The sequence below is a fragment of the Medicago sativa genome, chromosome 6 (assembly GCF_051527215.1).
Source record: "Medicago sativa cultivar Bolivia chromosome 6, Bolivia_mono, whole genome shotgun sequence".
Taxonomy (NCBI): Eukaryota; Viridiplantae; Streptophyta; class Magnoliopsida; order Fabales; family Fabaceae; genus Medicago; species Medicago sativa.
Genome location: NC_140754.1, coordinates 16,244,564 through 16,255,371, shown reverse-complemented (window position 1 = coordinate 16,255,371; position 10,808 = coordinate 16,244,564).

Below are 10,808 nucleotides of genomic sequence, written 5' to 3'. Positions count from 1 at the left end.
TTACAATATTCATCATTATGTGGGCACCAATGAGTAAGATGCTTACATTCTGTTTCATCAAGATGTGTCAAACCTTGAAATGCAGCTGCAATCAATTAAATGACATTAGAAATATGATCTAATATTCTAGAGAAATTTTGGCGTTTTTGAAAGATTTTATAAATTTTCATAAAAACATGGTTCCTAATCCTTCAATAAAAAACTCGGTTTCTGTCCTCGTGAGTTTAGTTCAGTTAGTAGGGACAATGCATAATATACGCAAGGTCTGAGATTCAAACCTCGGTCACCTCCAAAAAAAAAAGTTGGTTTCTAATTTTTATAAACAACAGAAGAAACATGGAACATACAACTTCAATCAGACGTGTTTTTAGTGAAAATATAACTTAATTGAGTTATAAAACTAGTTTATTACCTGCAACCATGACAAAAGCAACCCACATAATTGCAAAGATAAAAAAGAGAGGCTTGAACTGGATTGCCATTCTGCTTTCAAATGTGTGTTTTTTTGAAAGGTTGACATAAACCAAACAACAATATGCTATTTAAAATGAACTAAGAAGTTGATGCAATAAATTTTGTTTTGACTAAATTAATGAAATACATGAATTTTTTTAAAAGATATATGAAATATGATATTTTAAAATATAAAATACATTATTTTTATAATAATTTATTAGAATATAATTATTTCTTTTAATATTGAATGGTTGACATAAACCACGTAGCAATATGCTACTAAAAATGAGCAGAGAAGTCAATCAATAAATTTTGTTTTTACTAAATTAATGAAAAAAATCAAAAACAAATTTAAAGGATATATGAATTTTTTTGTGTGTAAACCGTGTATCCTTTACCCGAAACTGCGGAGACTAATCTCTCGAGCATTGTGGGACCCAAATAGGTGGCAAGCTCTCCATAAGAAGTCAATGCAATAAATTTTGTTTTTGCTAAATAAATTAAAAAATTAAAAAAATTTAAAAGATATATGAAATGTGACATTTTTCTATTAGTCCCAAATAGGCGGCAAGTTCTCCATAAGAAGTCAATGCAATAAATTTTGTTTTTACTAAGTAAATTAAAAATTTAAAAACAAATTTAAAAGATGTATGAAATGTGACATTTTTCTATTAGAACGTATATTATTTTATCATAATTTATTAAAATATAATTATATCTTTCAAATTGAATGCTTTGCATTTCACCTACTTTAGGTATTTTAAATTGATAAAAATATTTCCGAATTTTGTGATAGTTGACTAGAATATATATATTCTAAATGTAAAAGTAAAAAAATCAAATATAATAAGATATTTTTTTTAGGATTTTAAGACCGATAATTTAGCTACGACTAAATTTTGGGTTTTGTATTTATTTTGATGTTTTCTTTGATAAATGACTAATACTTGGTAACATGCGATGCAGGGGAAGTTGATTATGTCATTGACTAATAAATGTGGTAGTTGAACATAAAATATTATAATAACTATTGTTGAGCATGAGTTAATGCTTCCAAAAAACAACAACACAACAACCAAACATTATTCCACTAAGTGGGGTAGACTACATGAATCAAAATACGTCATATTGTTCTATCATAAACCATATTTAGATACAACTAGTTAATTTATAAATCTTTCCAAATAGTTCTCTTCATATACCTCTTGTAATCTTTTTATCCTCTATTGTATCTACTCTTCTTACTACAAAATTTACTCGTCTTTTCTCTACATGTCCAAACGGCCTAAGTCTGTTAATTTCCATAATATTTTATATTATAGGTTCTACCCCAACCATCTCTATAATGTTGCCATTTCTAATCTTATCTCATCTAGTCTTACTACACTTACTTTATTCTCGTGTCGGTTCTTAACCACCCAACACTCTGTTCCATAAAGCATTGTTGGTATGACAATTGTATGATATTTTTTCCCTTCAACTTCAACAATACTTTTGTATCACATAAAACACTTGATGCTATTTTCCATTTCAACAAACCAACTTGAATATGATGATTAACATCTTCTTTTATTTCTTCGTTATTTTGTACTATGGACCAAAAATATTTAAACTATGTAGCTTGTATGAGACGATATCCAACTTTCATGTCTAAGGTAGAATTACTTCGCCGTTTGCTGAAATTACATTACATATACTCTGTCTTGGTGCTACTAATGCGAAAGTCATACATTTCTGAGGCTTGTCTCCAAGTCTCCGACATCCTGTTCAATTCCTCCCTTGACACTACTAAGGCTTACCACATCAAAGAGATGGTTGATAAGAATTATTTAGAATCTATTGTTGACTCCATTACAATATAATAGATCAAAAAAATAATAATAAAGAAACATCAAAAAAAATTAGGAAGAAAATTTGCAACAACTTTTTTGACTTCAAAAAGTTAAGACACTTAAGAACTTTTATATATAAGATATGAGATCGTTTTTTAAAAAACTAAAAAAAAGTGCAAAAAATTAGGAAGGAAATTTGCAACAACTTTTTTGGCTCGAAAAAGTTGTCCAAGAGACATAAGAACTTTTATATATAAGATATGCGATCATTTTCTAAAAAATTAAAGAAAGAGCAAAAAATTAGAAAGAAAATTTGCAACAACTTTTTTGGCTCCAAAAAGTTGCCTAAAAGACTTAAGAACTGTTATATACACCCTCCAGTCACTAACATAAGCAAAAGTTTGATTTTTAGATTCATTCATTAAATGATGTATGTAGTATTTATTATAGACTACATACGTCATTTAATGAATGAATCTAAAAATCAAATTTTTGCTTATATTAGTGACCAGAGGGTGTATAAGATTTTATGAAATATCCTGACGTTGTCGGGATTTCAAAATTCATTTTCTACTGATTTTGAGAAAAAACGTGTTGGATGTACGTGTTGTTCAAATTTTCAACGGACCAAAAGTGCTAAGAAAATTTAAACACGAGCTTTATACATTGTTATAATAGGAAAATTACCCCATTATATTTCTACAAAATTTGGAAATGAGGTTTTGTATAGGAAATATATTTTAATTTCAAGATCACTATTTTAAATGAGAAACGGGTTGAGCAAATTAATTATGTGAGATCTAAAATTGACTCACATATGTTGTTTTTCTATTTTGTGTGATTGAGTATGATTTTGAGAATGTTTGTTAAATATGAAAATGATAGATACAGTGACAAACTGTATCAAGAAAATTTCAAGACAGTGTATTTGCAACACCTTTCCTTAATTACACACCATTACTTCCCTTGATTTCCGGCAAATAACAAGTTTAATTGACTGAAACCTTTTCTTGATCAATTCTTGATAAAATCTCTCTAGATAAATAACAATGCTCAAATATAAATGAATATGTTTTTGAGACTTGCGTTACGTGAAATGCCATGATTATGTGTTTTCTCTTTATTGCAAATTGGTGGATTCTAGGGTGAAGGATCAATTAAGTCCCCTCACGATGGACCACGAAGGAATTACCGTTGGATTTAATGAATGGATCCGATTTGTTAAAAATAATATTGAGAACATTTACATTTGTTCACACACAATTTTGTCCCACATCTTCCCTTCTCCTTCTCCTTCTCCTTTCACACGGTGATCTTCCATCACCTTATTTTTATCAAATCAGAAAACCTCTCATCGTAACTTGAGCATAATTTTTCCCCTTGCTCCACCGAATCATGAAACTGTAGTTCATATACTTCAAATAACAAACTAAAAAAGAAGTTAACAATGTGTTAGTCGAATATGTCACAATTTTCTTTAAAAAGCTGCAACGTGATTAAAAAAATAGTTAAAAAACATCAAACAATTATACACTTACGTGATCTTTTCCTTTTCATGTGTGCAAAATTGATATACATTTAAAGATTATTCTTTTAAAAAAAATCAACTATTATAATTTACAATACATTGAGCATTCGAATTTTCATAAAAATTTAAAATCTTTTAAGAATGCTCAGGGCACATGTCAGCATTTTCCTTTATGAAATTTTCCTCCTCTAGTATATTATGAACCGTAATATTGGCATGTGGATTGCATTTGATTGTAAACCAATCAATATACTCAGGAGTCACTACTAAAAAAACAAAAATTAGTGAGGGAAATTTAGTGAGGGAAAACACGAAATCCCTCTCAAATTCCGTCACTAAATTTTGCGACCAAAGAATTTGTGAGGGATTTTATTTTTTCCGTCACTAATTTCCCTCTCTAATTTTGCTTTTTCTAGTAGTGAGTTGGGAATAACTTTTTTGGGTGCAGACGAGTTAAGTATACTGTCGTCGATTATCCAATGTTCACACTCGTCTGGAAAGTAACAAACATTCGATTTGTACCTCATCTTAAGCCGTTTGTCCATTTTGTGGTATTGCTGCATGTCCGCTGGGGCTCCTGGTATATCATGTGCCAAACCAAATTGGAGTTTGACCTTATGGGTTGCATATTTTTTTTTTGAAGAAACCTTATGGGTTGCATGTCATTCAACTTTGTCTAAACATATAAGAAAGGTCGTTGCAGTGCAATTTCAAAAGTTGTCTGGAAAATCGTGCGGAACTCTCTTGTATGACCTTCGTATAAACTGCCACAAAAGAGAATACTCAGTGAACTGTTAACAGTTTTCATATTTCTAAATAAAAGAATAGTTTAAAAATCAAAGAATACTTAGTTTTTATAATCTTTAATTTGAATAACCTCAAATAACCTAGCTTTACGTAGATAATCAAAGATGTATTGACTAGGGTCTTTGAGTAGTGCAAACTAGTAAACTATTTTTATCAAATTCTATGTATTTATTGTATTGGAAATAATTTTTTTTAACATTTTTAAAAAATAATTTCTTTATTAATTTTTTTTAAAGAGTGATCGAGAGATACTCGTTAGCAACCCTGATGAAAAATTGTGGTGATAAGTTATTGAATTAATAGAGGTTAATTATAAGAATTATTGTGCAGTTTGTTGCAGAAAACCATGCATGCCGACCCAAAGCCATGCAATTGTCGGCTTTTCAGCTTGACTTGACCACACATGCATGCAAACTTGACCAAGCAGGCTTTTCCGCAAAGCCAAAGCCCTGCATGAAGTTACCCCTGCAACTGCCTGTTTAGTGTCACGCACCTCTCTGTTTGCATTTATTTTATTTTTTTTATATCTTTTTCCAAAAGCCATTTAGCTATAATTATTGCTTTAATACTAACCCAGCGTTTTAAATATTAACACTATATATTATTCTTATTTTGACATTCATCATACCTAAGATATGACAACTTTTTATAAATTTCTTTTATGAATTTATGAGAAATAATCACTTTTACAAATTTGGAACAATATGTCCTCGTAAGCTTACCTTAGTTGGTATGGACAACGCATAATTAATATAATATATGCAAGGTCTGGGGTTCAAACCCCGGCCACCACCAAATTTTTTTTTGAAATGACTTAGTTTTTTTTTTTTTTTTGAGGGAAGGTCTGGGGTTCAAACCCCGGCCACCACCAAATTTTTTTTGAAACAATATGACTTAGTTTTTTTTTTTTGAGGGAATATGACTTAGTTATAATGTTATTATATGAAAATATATTAAATCCATTTTCTTTAAAATAAAAAAATTAAGAAATAAACACTGGTTATTTTTCTCTACTATTATATGGCTTATTTATTATATCTCAACAACTTAATTATTTCAGTAAATAAAATAAAATAAATAAATAAAACTCAATTTATCATTAGAATCAACTTATTAAAAATAAACATAATTGTTCCAATGAACATAGTTCAATGATACCAGCATCATAACCAAGGACGGACCCTGACTTTCGATGCCGGTGTGACAAAACTTTGAAGAAGGCATATATATCATTTTTGATCCGAGATCGGGAATCAGTTCTTTGACTCAAGTTTGTTTTTGGGCTTTGTGTTGTGCTCTTTCGGTCGTTCGGAGGTCGCGAGGTTTGTGATAGCTGCATGATCCTTCGGTTAGGTACTCTTCGTAATGTGGCTCAGCTTGGTTGTTGGGGTCTGGGAGTTTTATTTGGATGGTGTTCTTTGTGGGTGATTAGTGACGCTGGGTGGTGGTGGTTACTTGTGTTTACGGTGCTTGTTTTTTGGGAGTTTTGTTTTAGGTGGTGATGTGGTTTGGTGGGCTTATCTTCAGGGGTGTTTTTAGGTGGTTATGGTGTACCGTCTATATGCGGCATCATTTGTATCTTGTTTCGTCTATACCTTGCGTCTTGCAGGGATGGCGTTTAATAATATTTGCCGATTAAAAAATATTAATAAAGCTAACTTGTGACAAAATAAATGCATCAACAAAACAATTTAAAATTAAAGTGTCCATTTTCATAACATGTAATAGCTGAGTGCATATATAAGATAAATGTAACAAAAAAACTAATTCTAAAAAATAAAAATTATTGAGCTTTTGAAAACATATAATGCATATAAGGTAAATAAAACAAAGAACTAATTGAAAAATTAAATATTATTGAACTTTTTTTAAAAAATAAAAATTATTAAACTTTTAAAAACCCATAGTTTTTGCTTTCATGCTCTTGCTTCTTTTATAATTAATTATGTAAAGGTAAATTTAAATTTTATTATAGAAGGTTAAAGAAGTAAAAAGAAAAGTAAGTTTTAAGTAGAAAACAACATTTTTTACACTTTTAAGAAATTGATTACACAAGTTTTAATACAATACTACTATATTTGTTTCATTCATCGGTGTCCCGAGGACGACTGTTACCATTTTTCAATTTTATATTATTTGCTATACAAAATTAAAAGGTACTATATTTTTTACTACCGTTTGAATTTCAAAGTTATTTTTTTTATAAAGCCAAAGAAAAATTGCATTAAGTTAAGAATAAAGATCGGTAGACACCCTTAATATGTAAATCCATTGTACCACTCTGAAAAATTTCAGTTATACAAATATATGGTATGTGTGACCACATTTTTCAGTTGTGTGACCACTATTCAAAAGCTGAAAAATGTGGTCACGCAACTAAAACGCGTGTGACCACTATTTTTCCACTTAGTTAACCAAATAGATTCTGAAAAACTAGTGGTCACGCAAGTAAAATAATTTTGTCACACAGACCATATATTTGGTTAACTAAATTTTTCAAAGTAGTACAAAAGAATGTACACATTAAAAATGTCTATCTATCATTGCTCTTAGTTTTAAGTTAATAAGCACTAGGGGCTAGGGGTGCCATTAAAACGATACCGTAGAGAGTTGAGAGGAGTAAAGGAAACAACCACAAAGCTGCAACCAAACCCCCAAGTCAAAAACAGAACATATATTTATTTGAGTAAAAGAAGCTTCATTGTTATGCTTACATCTTAACACTTCTTAAAATCTTAACACTTCTTCAAAAAAATCTTAACACTTCTTCTTTACACACTCCTTCTTTTCTCACTTTCTCACGTAATAAATAGAAGACACATAGCTCTTTGCTGGCTCATTTTTCTCATATATAAGTGAGACAACAAAACTTAGTTCATCCAATATGATTCCTAGCTTGATCAATGCAATCCTACCCTCCTCTATCTATTCAAACATGTCTAATATATGTTAAGTTTCAAGAACAAGAAACAACAACAACAACGTGAAGTAATTTGATTTTCTACCTTCTCCTATGTCCTTTCTTCTTCCATTATCATACTAATGTTTTGTTATTTAAAATCTCACTTCATTTTTTTGTTATGTGATTGTTTTTGTTTAAATTTTGCTGATTTCTTCTCCTGTTGTTTTGTCTCCACCAGGTCCTGATAAAATGGAAGTCATTAATGTTGTTTCATATTTCCACACCTTCACTATTATGCTTTGCAGTATTGTTCGTAATAACCATCAAACATCTCAAACCACCGTAATTTCCTTGATTAAAACGAATCTTCACTCTTCAGGTATTAACTATTATTTATAATAGTATTTTAAATTTATTTTATGTCTTATTTATGGTTTTTTTTTTTTTTTTTATAATATGTGACTCGGTGAGTTAAGCCCCGTCAAAATGGGTTAGCATGTATGGATTGGCATGTCAAATTCGATTAAACGTAGGACTTTGACCATAAAATTTAAGTCTTGATTTTTTTTTTTTTAAGGTTTTTTGCCCGATCTGAAAAAACCTGTTTAAAAACTGGCTATATTGACAAAAAAAATCGTAAAAAAATTAACCAAGTGTCAAGCCAGGGACTTTAAAATGGTAATTTCATTGGTTCATATGGTTCAATTGATTAACTACTTGCTGATGGTGGCATAATTCTTCGGTTCGTCTCATATTTATCACACTTGCTGATGTTGATACTTTCGTATTATTGTTTTCGTGTGACGTTTCTTATGTTTTGATGTTTTGCTTAATTTATTCTAGACAGACATTGTGTTGAAATATATATTTACTAGTATGGAAACCCGTGCCAAGCACGGGCTAGAATTTCGTCATACTTAAGACAGAGGATATTGTGATATATCAAATGCAGTTCAAGCTCAATATATACAACAAATAAATGAAAAAACTCATACTTAAGTTTTAATATTTTGGATGAAAAGTTTGTCAAAAAAAAATATTTTGGATGAAAATGTGGTATCATTCTCACATGTGTGGTTGAACCTTCTCAAATGTGTCGATTCACACCCGTGGTTGGTCCTTCAGAAGGCCTAACAGTTGTATGATATCTCAATTTAACATTGTGAGAGAGTGCACAGGCGTGGTTCTTTGTGGTGGATCACGAACACATATAGTCTGACATTTAACAAAGAGATGTGAATGTATCAAGTGAGTTAAAATTCCAGTGTATGTAGGAGTAGATGTTGAACTACATATAAATGATATGACCCATACACCTAATGTCTTAAAATTTTGGGTGAATATGTGATGTCAATCTCAGTTGTGTAGTTGTTTTTAGCCTAATATGATTCAATTGTGTAGTTGCTATTAGCCTAATATGATTATGCAACCCAATAGTCTCTAACGGAACTCTCAACATTATGATAAATTATTTTGTTAGTTTTTGGGATTTGTTTAAATTTTAGTTTCTGGATGTCATTCGCTTTCATGCAAAAAAAAATATAATCTCTATTATTTCAAATTGCTTCACTTTTGTTCTTTGGTAGGATCTGACGATGGAAAAGTGTAAATGTGTTCTATTGAGTTGACAAAATACATGTTTATTTTATAATTTGAATTGATGTGGCATTTTTTCTTTAATAAGTATACTATTTAGGTAGCATAAATACCAATAATCTCCAACTCCTTCAACAAATCTGTAAAATTAGCAACAACTCACTATTTCCTATACTCTCGCGAATGAAACTAACATTCCTTAATTTTTTTTCCTTATCATTTCTCTCTCATGTTCTAATTTCTTTTTATTGCTATTTTTTTTAATTTACTTTCTATCTTTTCATGAAATAAATGAACAATCCCTAAAAAAAAATTAACAAAAATATTTATCTATGAAACCGCTACCAACTCACCTTTTTTTACCAAGTTGTGCCTCGGTCTAACTTTATTTGACTTTATTTGGATTCAATTGTAGATGTTGAGAAATGTATGAATGATATGATCAATGTCTTAAGGTTTTTGGTGACGATGTGGTGTTAATCTGATTTGTGTGGTTGCTCTTAACCTAATGTGATGATACAATCCATTGTAGGCTCCCTCTGAACTCTGAACATTACTATGAACAGTTTGGTTAGTTTTTAGATTTCATTTGTTTAATTTTTATATCCAATTTAATTTTTTGGGTGTCATCCGTTTTAATGCAACATTTTTTAACCAATTTCTATTATTTAAATTCATTCGATTCTGATCTTTGTTAGAATTTAACCAAATAAAAACGCTGATGTGTTATGCTGAGTTGACAAAATACATGTTTATTAGACATTTTTAAATGTTCAAACATTTTTTTAATTGTGTCTAATTTTTTGGTAAATTAATAACCCATAAATCTTCAACTCCTTCAACATACCCATAAAATCACCAACAATTCGCTCAATCTAAAGTTTCTTTTTCAATAGACATATTTCTCAATCTCAAATATATTTTTCATCTTCTTTCTTTTTCTATTTTTCATTTTCTCTTTTCGCGAAAGAAAAGAACATAAACCTCCCTCCATTCGATTACAATCAAATCACCTTTTTGACCATGTTGTGTCTTCGTTTAACCTTATTTGACTATGTCACATAATTAAAGATGCGGAGAGTCACACACTTGAGGGTGAGATGTTAATGTGTCAAATTTGAGTAAAACTTATACAATGGATGAAAGAGTAGATGTTGAATAATATATAAGTGAGATTATCAACATACATGGATCTAAAGAATTTAAATGAAAATGTGGTGTCAATATGAAATTTGACAAAATATGTGTTATGTTGAGTTGATAAAATACATACTTATTAGACATTTATAATTGATGTGACATTTTATTAATGAGTCTGATTTTATGGTAGCGTAATTATTCAATAATCTTTAACTCCTTTAACAAACTCATAAATTACCGGTAACTTACTATCATGCCTTGTTTTATCTTGGTTTTTCGGGTGTCAAACATTGATTACGTTTGAACCTTTCTAACCGGTGATATCTTATTTTTTTCTTGGGAAGGGAAAAAGTAAGCAAAACCCTTGAGAATCGAGGTCCGGGAGTTGTTTTCGTTACGGGAAGGTGTTAGGCACCCATAACGACTATAGTAACCTATAGGAACCGTCTTTAATTTCTACGCGCGCGCTTTATTTTTAAATGCTATTTTGAAATGTTGTTTACACCTAGAAGTTACTAAATGAAGAATTGGAGGGAGAAGAATGTTT